This window comes from Oncorhynchus nerka, unplaced genomic scaffold (genome assembly GCF_034236695.1).
Source record: "Oncorhynchus nerka isolate Pitt River unplaced genomic scaffold, Oner_Uvic_2.0 unplaced_scaffold_874, whole genome shotgun sequence".
Lineage (NCBI taxonomy): Eukaryota > Metazoa > Chordata > Actinopteri > Salmoniformes > Salmonidae > Oncorhynchus > Oncorhynchus nerka.
In genome coordinates this window covers 116300-125135 of record NW_027040412.1, presented here as the reverse complement: position 1 = coordinate 125135, position 8836 = coordinate 116300, and positions in this window count along the sequence as shown.

Sequence of the window (8836 nt, the reverse complement as noted above, 5' to 3'; positions counted from 1 at the left end):
ACCTACAGGAACGGGCCACCGCCTTGATGTTAGTTGAGAACGACAGGGTGTTGTCCAGGATCACGCCAAGGTTCTTAGCGCTCTGGGAGGAGGACACGATGGAGTTGTCAACCGTGATGGCGAGATCATGGAGCGGGCAGTCCTTCCCGGGAGGAAGAGCAGCTCCGTCTTGCCGAGGTTCAGCTTGAGGTGGTGATCCGTCATCCACACTGATATGTCTGCCAGACATGCAGAGATGCGATTCGCCACCTGGTCATCAGAGGGGGAAAGGAGAAGATTAATTGTGTGTCGTCTGCATAGCAATGATAGGAGAGACCATGTGAGGTTACACAGAGCCAAGTGACTTGGTGTATAGCGAGAATAGGAGAGGGCTCAGAACAGAGTCTCTGGGGACACCAGTGGTGAGAGCGCTGCAGAGGGGAGACAGATTCTCGCCACGCCACTCCGGTAGGAGCGACCTGTCAGGTAGACGAACCAAGCATGGGCCGCGCCGGAGATGCCCAACTCGAGAGGGTGGAGAGGAGGATCTGATGGTTCACAGTATCGAAGGCAGCCGATAGGTCTAGAAGGGAGAGCAGAGGAGAGAGAGTTAGCTTTAGCAGTGCGGAGTGCCTCCGTGATACAGAAAGAGCAGTCTCAGTTGAATGACTAGTCTTGAAACCTGACTGATTTGGATCAAGAAGGTCATTCTGAGAGAGATAGCGGGAGAGCTGGCCAAGGACGGCACGTTCAAGAGTTTTGGAGAGAAAAGAAAGAAGGGATACTGGTCTGTAGTTGTTGACATCGGAGGGATCGAGTGTAGGTTTTTCAGAGGGGTGCAACTCGCTCTCTTGAAGACGGGAGGGACGAGCCAGCGGTCAGGGATGAGTTGATGAGCGAGTGAGGTAAGGGAGAAGGTCACCGGAGATGGTCTGGAGAAGAGAGGAGGGGATAGGGTCAAGCGGGCAGGTTGTTGGGCATCGGCCGTCACAAGACGCGAGATGTCATCTGGAGAGAGGGGAGAAAGAGGTCAGGCACAGGGTAGGGCAGTGTGAGCAGAACCAGTGTCGTTTGACTTAGCAAACGAGGATCGGATGTCGTCGACCTTCTTTTCAAAATGGTTGACGAAGTCATCTGCAGAGAGGGAGGAGGGGGAGGGGGAGGAGGATTCAAGAGGAGGAGAAGGTGGCAAAGAGCTTCCTAGGGTTAGAGGCAGATGCTTGGAATTTAGAGTGGTAGAAAGTGGCTTTAGCAGCAGAGACAGAGGAGGAAAATGTAGAGAGGAGGGAGTGAAGGGATGCCAGGTCCGCAGGGGAGGCGAGTTTTCCTCCATTTCCGCTCGGCTGCCCGGGAGCCCTGTTCTGTGAGCTCGCAATGAGTCGTCGAGCCACGGGAGCGGGAGGGGAGGACCGAGCCGGCCTGGAGGTTAGGGGACATAGAGTCCAAAGGATGCAGAAAGGGAGGAGGAGGGTTGAGGAGGCAGAATCAGGAGATAGGTTGGAGGAAGGTTTGAGCAGAGGAAGAGATGATAGGATGGAAGAGGAGAGAGTAGCGGGGAGAGAGAGCGAGTTGGGACGGCGCGATACCATCCGAGTAGGGGCAGTGTAGGAAGTGTTGGATGAGAGCGAGAGGGGAAAAGGATACAAGGTAGTGGTCGGAGACTTGGAGGGGAGTTGCAATGAGGTTAGTGGAAGAACAGCATCTAGTAAAGATGAGGTCGGTGCGTATTGCCTGCCTTGTGAGTAGGGGGAAGGTGAGAGGGTGAGGTCAAAAGAGGGAGAGAGGTGGAAAGAAGGAGGCAGAGAGGAATGAGTCAAAGGTAGACGTGGGGAGGTTAAAGTCGCCAGAACTGTGAGAGGAGCCGTCCTCAAGGAAGGAGCTTATCAAGGCATCAAGCTCATTGATGAACTCTCCGAGGGAACCTGGAGGGCGATAAAATGATAAGGATGTTAAGCTTGAAAGGGCTGGTAACTGGGACAGCATGGAATTCAAAGGAGGCGATAGACAGATGGGTAAGGGGAGAAAAGAGAATGAGGATCCCGGTGCCACCACCCCCGCTGACCAGAAGCTCTCGGGTGTGCGAGAGCACGTGGGCGGACGAAGAGAGAGCAGTAGGAGTAGCGGTGTTGTCTGTGGTGATCCATGTTTCCGTCAGTGCCAAGAAGTCGAGGGACTGGAGGAGGCATAGGCTGAGATGAACTCTGCCTTGTTGGGCCGCAGATCGGCAGTTCCAGAGGCTACCGGAGACCTGGAACTCCACGTGAGTCGTGCGCGCTGGGACCACCAGATTAGGGTGGCCGCGGCCATGCGGTGTGGAGCGTTTGTATGGTCTGTGCAGAGAGGAGAGAACAGGGATAGACAGACACATAGTTGACAGGCTAGAGAAGAGGCTACGCTAATGCAGAGGGGAGATTGAATGTCAAGTGGACTACACGTCTCGAATGTTCAGAAAGTTAAGCTTACGTAGCAAGAATCTAATTGACTAAAATGATTAAAATGATACAGTACTGCTGAGGTAGGCTAGGCTGCGTTGTTGACACTACCCTAATCAAGTCGTTCCGTTGAGTGTGAAGTTTCTACAATGCTGCTATTCGGGGCTAGCTGGCTAGCTAGCAGTGTTGGTTACGTTACGTTGCGTTAGGAGAACGACAATAGCTGGCTAGCTAACCTAGAAAATCGCTCTAGACTACACAATTATCTTTGAAACAAAGACGGCTATGTAGCTAGCTATGTAGCTAGCTACGATCAAACAAATCACACCGTTGGGACTGTAATGAAATGAAATGAAAATGTGATACTACCTGTGGAGCCGAAGCGGAATGCGACCGGAATGCGAAAGTTCTATTCAGTAGACGTTGGCTGGCTGTTGGCTAGCTAGGGAGTGTCTCCCACGTTAAGGACGACAAAATAGCTGGCTAGCTAACCTCGGTAAATTAAGATAATCACTCTAAGACTACACACTCTAAACTACACAATTATCTTGGATACGAAGACAGCAAAGACAACTATGTAGCTAGCTACTACACTAATCAAGTCGTTCAGTTGAGTGTGATAGTTACTACAGTGCTACGGTAGCCGGTGGTCGTATGCTAGCTGGCTAGCTGCTAGGCAGATAGGGAGGACGACGAAATACGATAATAACGCAATTATCACTCTAAGACTCCACACTCTAAACTACACAATTATCTTGATACGAAGACAGCAAAGACAACTATGTAGCTAGCTAACACTACACTAATCAAGTCGTTCAGTTGAGTGTGATAGTTACTACAGTGCTACGGTAGACGGTGAACGGTTGGGCAGATAGGAGGACGACGAAATACGATAATTACGCAATTATCTTTGATACAACGATGGCTATGTAGCTAGCTAAGAAGAAATTGCTAAGATTAGACAAATCAGACCGTTGTACTATAATGAAATGTAATGAAAAAGTTATACAACCTGCAGACCGAAGGAGACCGAAGCGCGGATGCGACCGGCTCGCTCCAACCTCAAGCCCCTGGACATCATGTATATATATATATGTTTTTTTTTAATCTCAGTTTACATTGGCGTTTACTTGAAGTAATGTTTTGATTCCAAAACATCCGGTGATTTGCAGAAATACTCACAATAAAACATTCACAGAATTAAAGATAATGTATCCTCTATGCAAACCGCTGGGTCAGATTTTTTAAATTTTATTGCGGAAAAATAATAATCTGAGAACGGCGCTCAGAACCCAAAGAAATAGCAACCATTTTGCCGTCAACAGAAGCTACAAAAAAACACTATAAATATTCACTTAGCTTTGAATATCTTCATCAGAAAGCAGTTCCAGGAATCCCAGTTCGACAATAAATGACTGATTCGTTCCATAAAGTTCCAAAAAGCCCATAATTTAGCCACTTGTTGTTAGCTTGTTCAGCCCAGCATTCAATCCTCAAAAAGCACAAGCAATTCCTCCAGACAAAAACTCAAAAAGTTCCATTACAGGTCATAGAAACAAGTCAAATGATGTATGCAATCCATATTTCAGCAATAAGGTTCCAACCGGAAAATTTCATTGTCTGAAGAAACACATTGGAACGCAAGTACACTCTCTCGTGACTGCGCGCAACGAGACCGAGGCTTTCTACCAGACCACCCACCCAAAGAGCTATTATAAGCCCCTCCTTCATAGTAGAATCATACAACCAGAATCTAAAGACGGTGACATCTTGTGGAAGCCCTAGGAAGTGCATGCTCATCCATATCTAACATGGACATCCAATGGCATTGTTTTCTAAATTGAGTTCTCACTTCCTGTTTGGATTTCTTCTCAGGTTTTTTTGTCTGCCATATGAGTTCTGTTATACTCACAGACATAATTCAAACAGTTTTAGAATCTTCAGAGTGTCTTCTATATACCAGTAATAATATTATGCATATATTCCCATCTGGGAAAGAGTAGAGGCCGTTTACTCTAGGCACGGCTTTCATCCAAAAGTGAAAATAATACTGCCCCTAGCCCCAACACGTTTTTAATATGGTCAGGCGTGAGTTGGGTGGGTTGCCTATGTTTGTTTTTCTATGTTGTGTTTTGAGTTTGGCCTGGTATGGTTCTCAATCAGAGGCAGGTGTCGTTTAGTTGTCTCTGATTGAGAATCATATTAGGTATCCTTTCCCACCTGTGTTTCGTGGGTGATTGTTTCCTGTTTTGTTGTTTGTGTCAACATTCAGGAATGTTTCGGTTTTCGTTTCAATTCACTTTGTTATTTTTTGTATTGAGTCGTGTTCAGTTATTATTAAAGCGGTCATGGACACTTACCACGCTCGTCGTCCGATCCTTGCTACTCCTCCTCAGTGTGCTGCCAGGACAACAACATTTTCCTCAATGTGAGCAAGACAAAGGAGTTGATGGTATACTATAGGAAAAGGAGGCTGAGTACGCCCCATTAACATTGACGGGCCTGAAGTGGAGCGGGTCGAGTGTTTCACGTTCCTTGGTGTCCAAGCATCACTAAATCGAACTAGCATGGTCCAAACACACCAAGACAGTTGTGAAGAGGACACGACAACACCTTTTCCCCCTCAGGAGACTGGAAAGATTTGTGTCCCCAGATCCTCAAAGTCCTGCAGCTGCAGCATCGGGAGATAACCGGGTTTTATCACTGCCTGGTATGGTAACTGCTCGGTATCTGACTGTAAGGTGCTACAGAGCGGTAGCGTACGGCCCAGTGCATCACTGGGACCAAGCTTCCTGACATCCAGGACCTATATACTAGGTGGTGTCAGAGGAAGGCCCAAAAAATGGTCAAAGACTTCAGTCACCCAAGTCATAGACTGTTCTCTCTGCCATCTCACTGCAAGCGGTGCCAGAGTGCCAAGTCTAGGACCAAAAGGCTCCTTAACAGCTTCTACCCACGAGCCATAAGACTGAACAATTAATCAAATGGCCACCCGGACTGTTTACACTGCTGCTACTCGCTGTTTATCTATGCATAGTCACTTTACAAATTACCTCAACTAACCTGTACCCCCACACATTGACTTCGTGCCATACCCCTCTACATAGCCTCTTATTGTTATGTAATTTTATGTAACTTTCCGTGTTACTTATTGATTTTATTTTTTTCTACTTTAGGTTATTTAGTAAATAATTTCTTCTATTTCTGAACTGCACTGTTGGTTAAGGGCTTGTAAAAGCATTTCACAGTAAAGTCTTCGCTTGTTGTATTCGCCCATGTGACAAATAACATTTGTTTGGATTTGATTTGATCTGCACTCTGATCTGAGGACTGGACACACACGTTACTGATTTCTTAATGTTTTAGTTTGTATGGTGTAATAGAGTTCTTCAGCTATCTAGAACGGTATCATGTTGTGGGTTAAGACAATGGGATAATACTGTAAGCTGTTCCAGAAAGCACATTTTCAGAAAGTGTCCCACTTTGCAAATATTCACCCTACTTATGGATGTAAATTCTCATATTATACGTAGACTAATAGGTGCTCATTATGTTAATCATACTGCTAATACTACTAATATTATTGACCCCTATGAAAAGGAACAAAGTATTTATACCTGTATATTTTATTATTCATTTGTTTTTCTAGCCATTTACCAACGCTGTGTTGATAATTTAGTTGTCGTAGTGACGATTTTAATATTTGTGAGGGATTGAAGGCTGGACTTTTCAGTTGTCAAGATGTTAGAAACAGCATTGTCCATTTAGGTTTTTAACTAACGGGTTGCCTCCCACATTAATGTAAACAATGGTTGCTACATTGAACAGTATGATTAAAGATCAAATCATACTAAATGTTATTTGTCACATGCACCGAATACAACAGGTAGACCTTACAGTGAAATGCTTATTTACAAGCCCTTAACCAACAATGCTTTAAGAAGGTTTAAGAAAAATAAGTGTTAAGTAAAATGTTTAACTGGGGTGTAACAAATAATTAAACAGCAGCAGTAAATAACAATAGCGAAGCATACAGGAGGTAAATTGCACAGAGTCAATGTGGAGGTTGCATACAGGCACCGGGCATCACAAGGAGGCCATATGACAGGAGGCACTGCACAGAGTCAATGTGGAGACTATATACAGGAGGTACCGGTACAGAGTCAATGTGATAGCTGTATACAGGAGGTAAATTAGCACAGGAGTCAATGTGGATATTGTATACAGGGGGCACCTGCACAGAGGTCAATGTGGAGGCTATATTATTGGTGAGGTACCGTACAGAGTCAATGTGGAGGCTATATACAGGGGGTACCGGTACAGAGTCAATGTGGAGGCTATATACAGGAGGTACCGGTACAGAGTCAATGTGGAGGCTATATACAGGAGGTACCGGTACAGAGTCAATGTGGAGACTATATACAGGGGTACCGGTACAGAGTCAATGTGGAGACTATATACAGGGGGTACCGGTACAGAGTCAATGTGGAGGCTATATACAGGGGGTACCGGTACAGAGTCAATGTGGAGGCTATATACAGGGGGTACCGGTACAGAGTCAATGTGGAGGCTATATACAGGGGTACCGGTACAGAGTCAATGTGGAGGCTATATACAGGGGGTACCGGTACAGAGTCAATGTGGAGGCTATATACAGGGGGTACCGGTACAGAGTCAATGTGGAGACTATATACAGGGGGTACCGGTACAGAGTCAATGTGGAGGCTATATACAGGGGGTACCAGTACAGAGTCAATGTGGAGGCTATATACAGGGGTACCGGTACAGAGTCAATGTGGAGGCTATATACAGGAGGTACCGGTACAGAGTCAATGTGGAGGCTATATACAGGGGTACCGGTACAGAGTCAATGTGGAGGCTATATACAGGGGTACCGGTACAGAGTCAATGTGGAGGCTATATACAGGAGGTACCGGTACAGAGTCAATGTGGAGACTATATACAGGGGTACCGGTACAGAGTCAATGTGGAGGCTATATACAGGGGTACCGGTACAGAGTCAATGTGGAGGCTATATACAGGGGTACCGGTACAGAGTCAATGTGGAGGCTATATACAGGGGTACCGGTACAGAGTCAATGTGGAGACTATATACAGGGGGTACCGGTACAGAGTCAATGTGGAGACTATATACAGGGGGTACCGGTACAGAGTCAATGTGGAGGCTATATACAGGGGTACCGGTACAGAGTCAATGTGGAGGCTATATACAGGGGTACCGGTACAGAGTCAATGTGGAGGCTATATACAGGGGTACCGGTACAGAGTCAATGTGGAGGCTATATACAGGGGTACCGGTACAGAGTCAATGTGGAGGCTATATACAGGGGTACCGGTACAGAGTCAATGTGGAGGCTATATACAGGGGTACCGGTACAGAGTCAATGTGGAGGCTATATACAGGAGGTACCGGTACAGAGTCAATGTGGAGACTATATACAGGGGTACCGGTACAGAGTCAATGTGGAGACTATATACAGGAGGTACCGGTACAGAGTCAATGTGGAGGCTATATACAGGGGTACCGGTACAGAGTCAATGTGGAGGCTATATACAGGGGTACCGGTACAGAGTCAATGTGGAGGCTATATACAGGAGGTACCGGTACAGAGTCAATGTGGAGGCTATATACAGGAGGTACCGGTACAGAGTCAATGTGGAGGCTATATACAGGAGGTACCGGTACAGAGTCAATGTGGAGGCTATATACAGGAGGTACCGGTACAGAGTCAATGTGGAGGCTATATACAGGGGGTACCGGTACAGAGTCAATGTGGAGGCTATATACAGGAGGTACCGGTACAGAGTCAATGTGGAGGCTATATACAGGGGTACCGGTACAGAGTCAATGTGGAGGCTATATACAGGGGGTACCGGTACAGAGTCAATGTGGAGGCTATATACAGGGGTACCGGTACAGAGTCAATGTGGAGGCTATATACAGGGGGTACCGGTACAGAGTCAATGTGGAGGCTATATACAGGGGTACCGGTACAGAGTCAATGTGGAGACTATATACAGGAGGTACGGTACAGAGTCAATGTGGAGGCTATATACAGGGGTACCGGTACAGAGTCAATGTGGAGGCTATATACAGGGGTACCGGTACAGAGTCAATGTGGAGGCTATATACAGGGGGTACCGGTACAGAGTCAATGTGGAGGCTATATACAGGGGTACCGGTACAGAGTCAATGTGGAGGCTATATACAGGGGTACCAGTACAGAGTCAATGTGGAGGCTATATACAGGGGTACCGGTACAGAGTCAATGTGGAGGCTATATACAGGGGGTACCGGTACAGAGTCAATGTGGAGGCTATATACAGGGGGTACCGGTACAGAGTCAATGTGGAGGCTATATACAGGGGTACCGGTACAGAGTCAATGTGGAGGCTATATACAG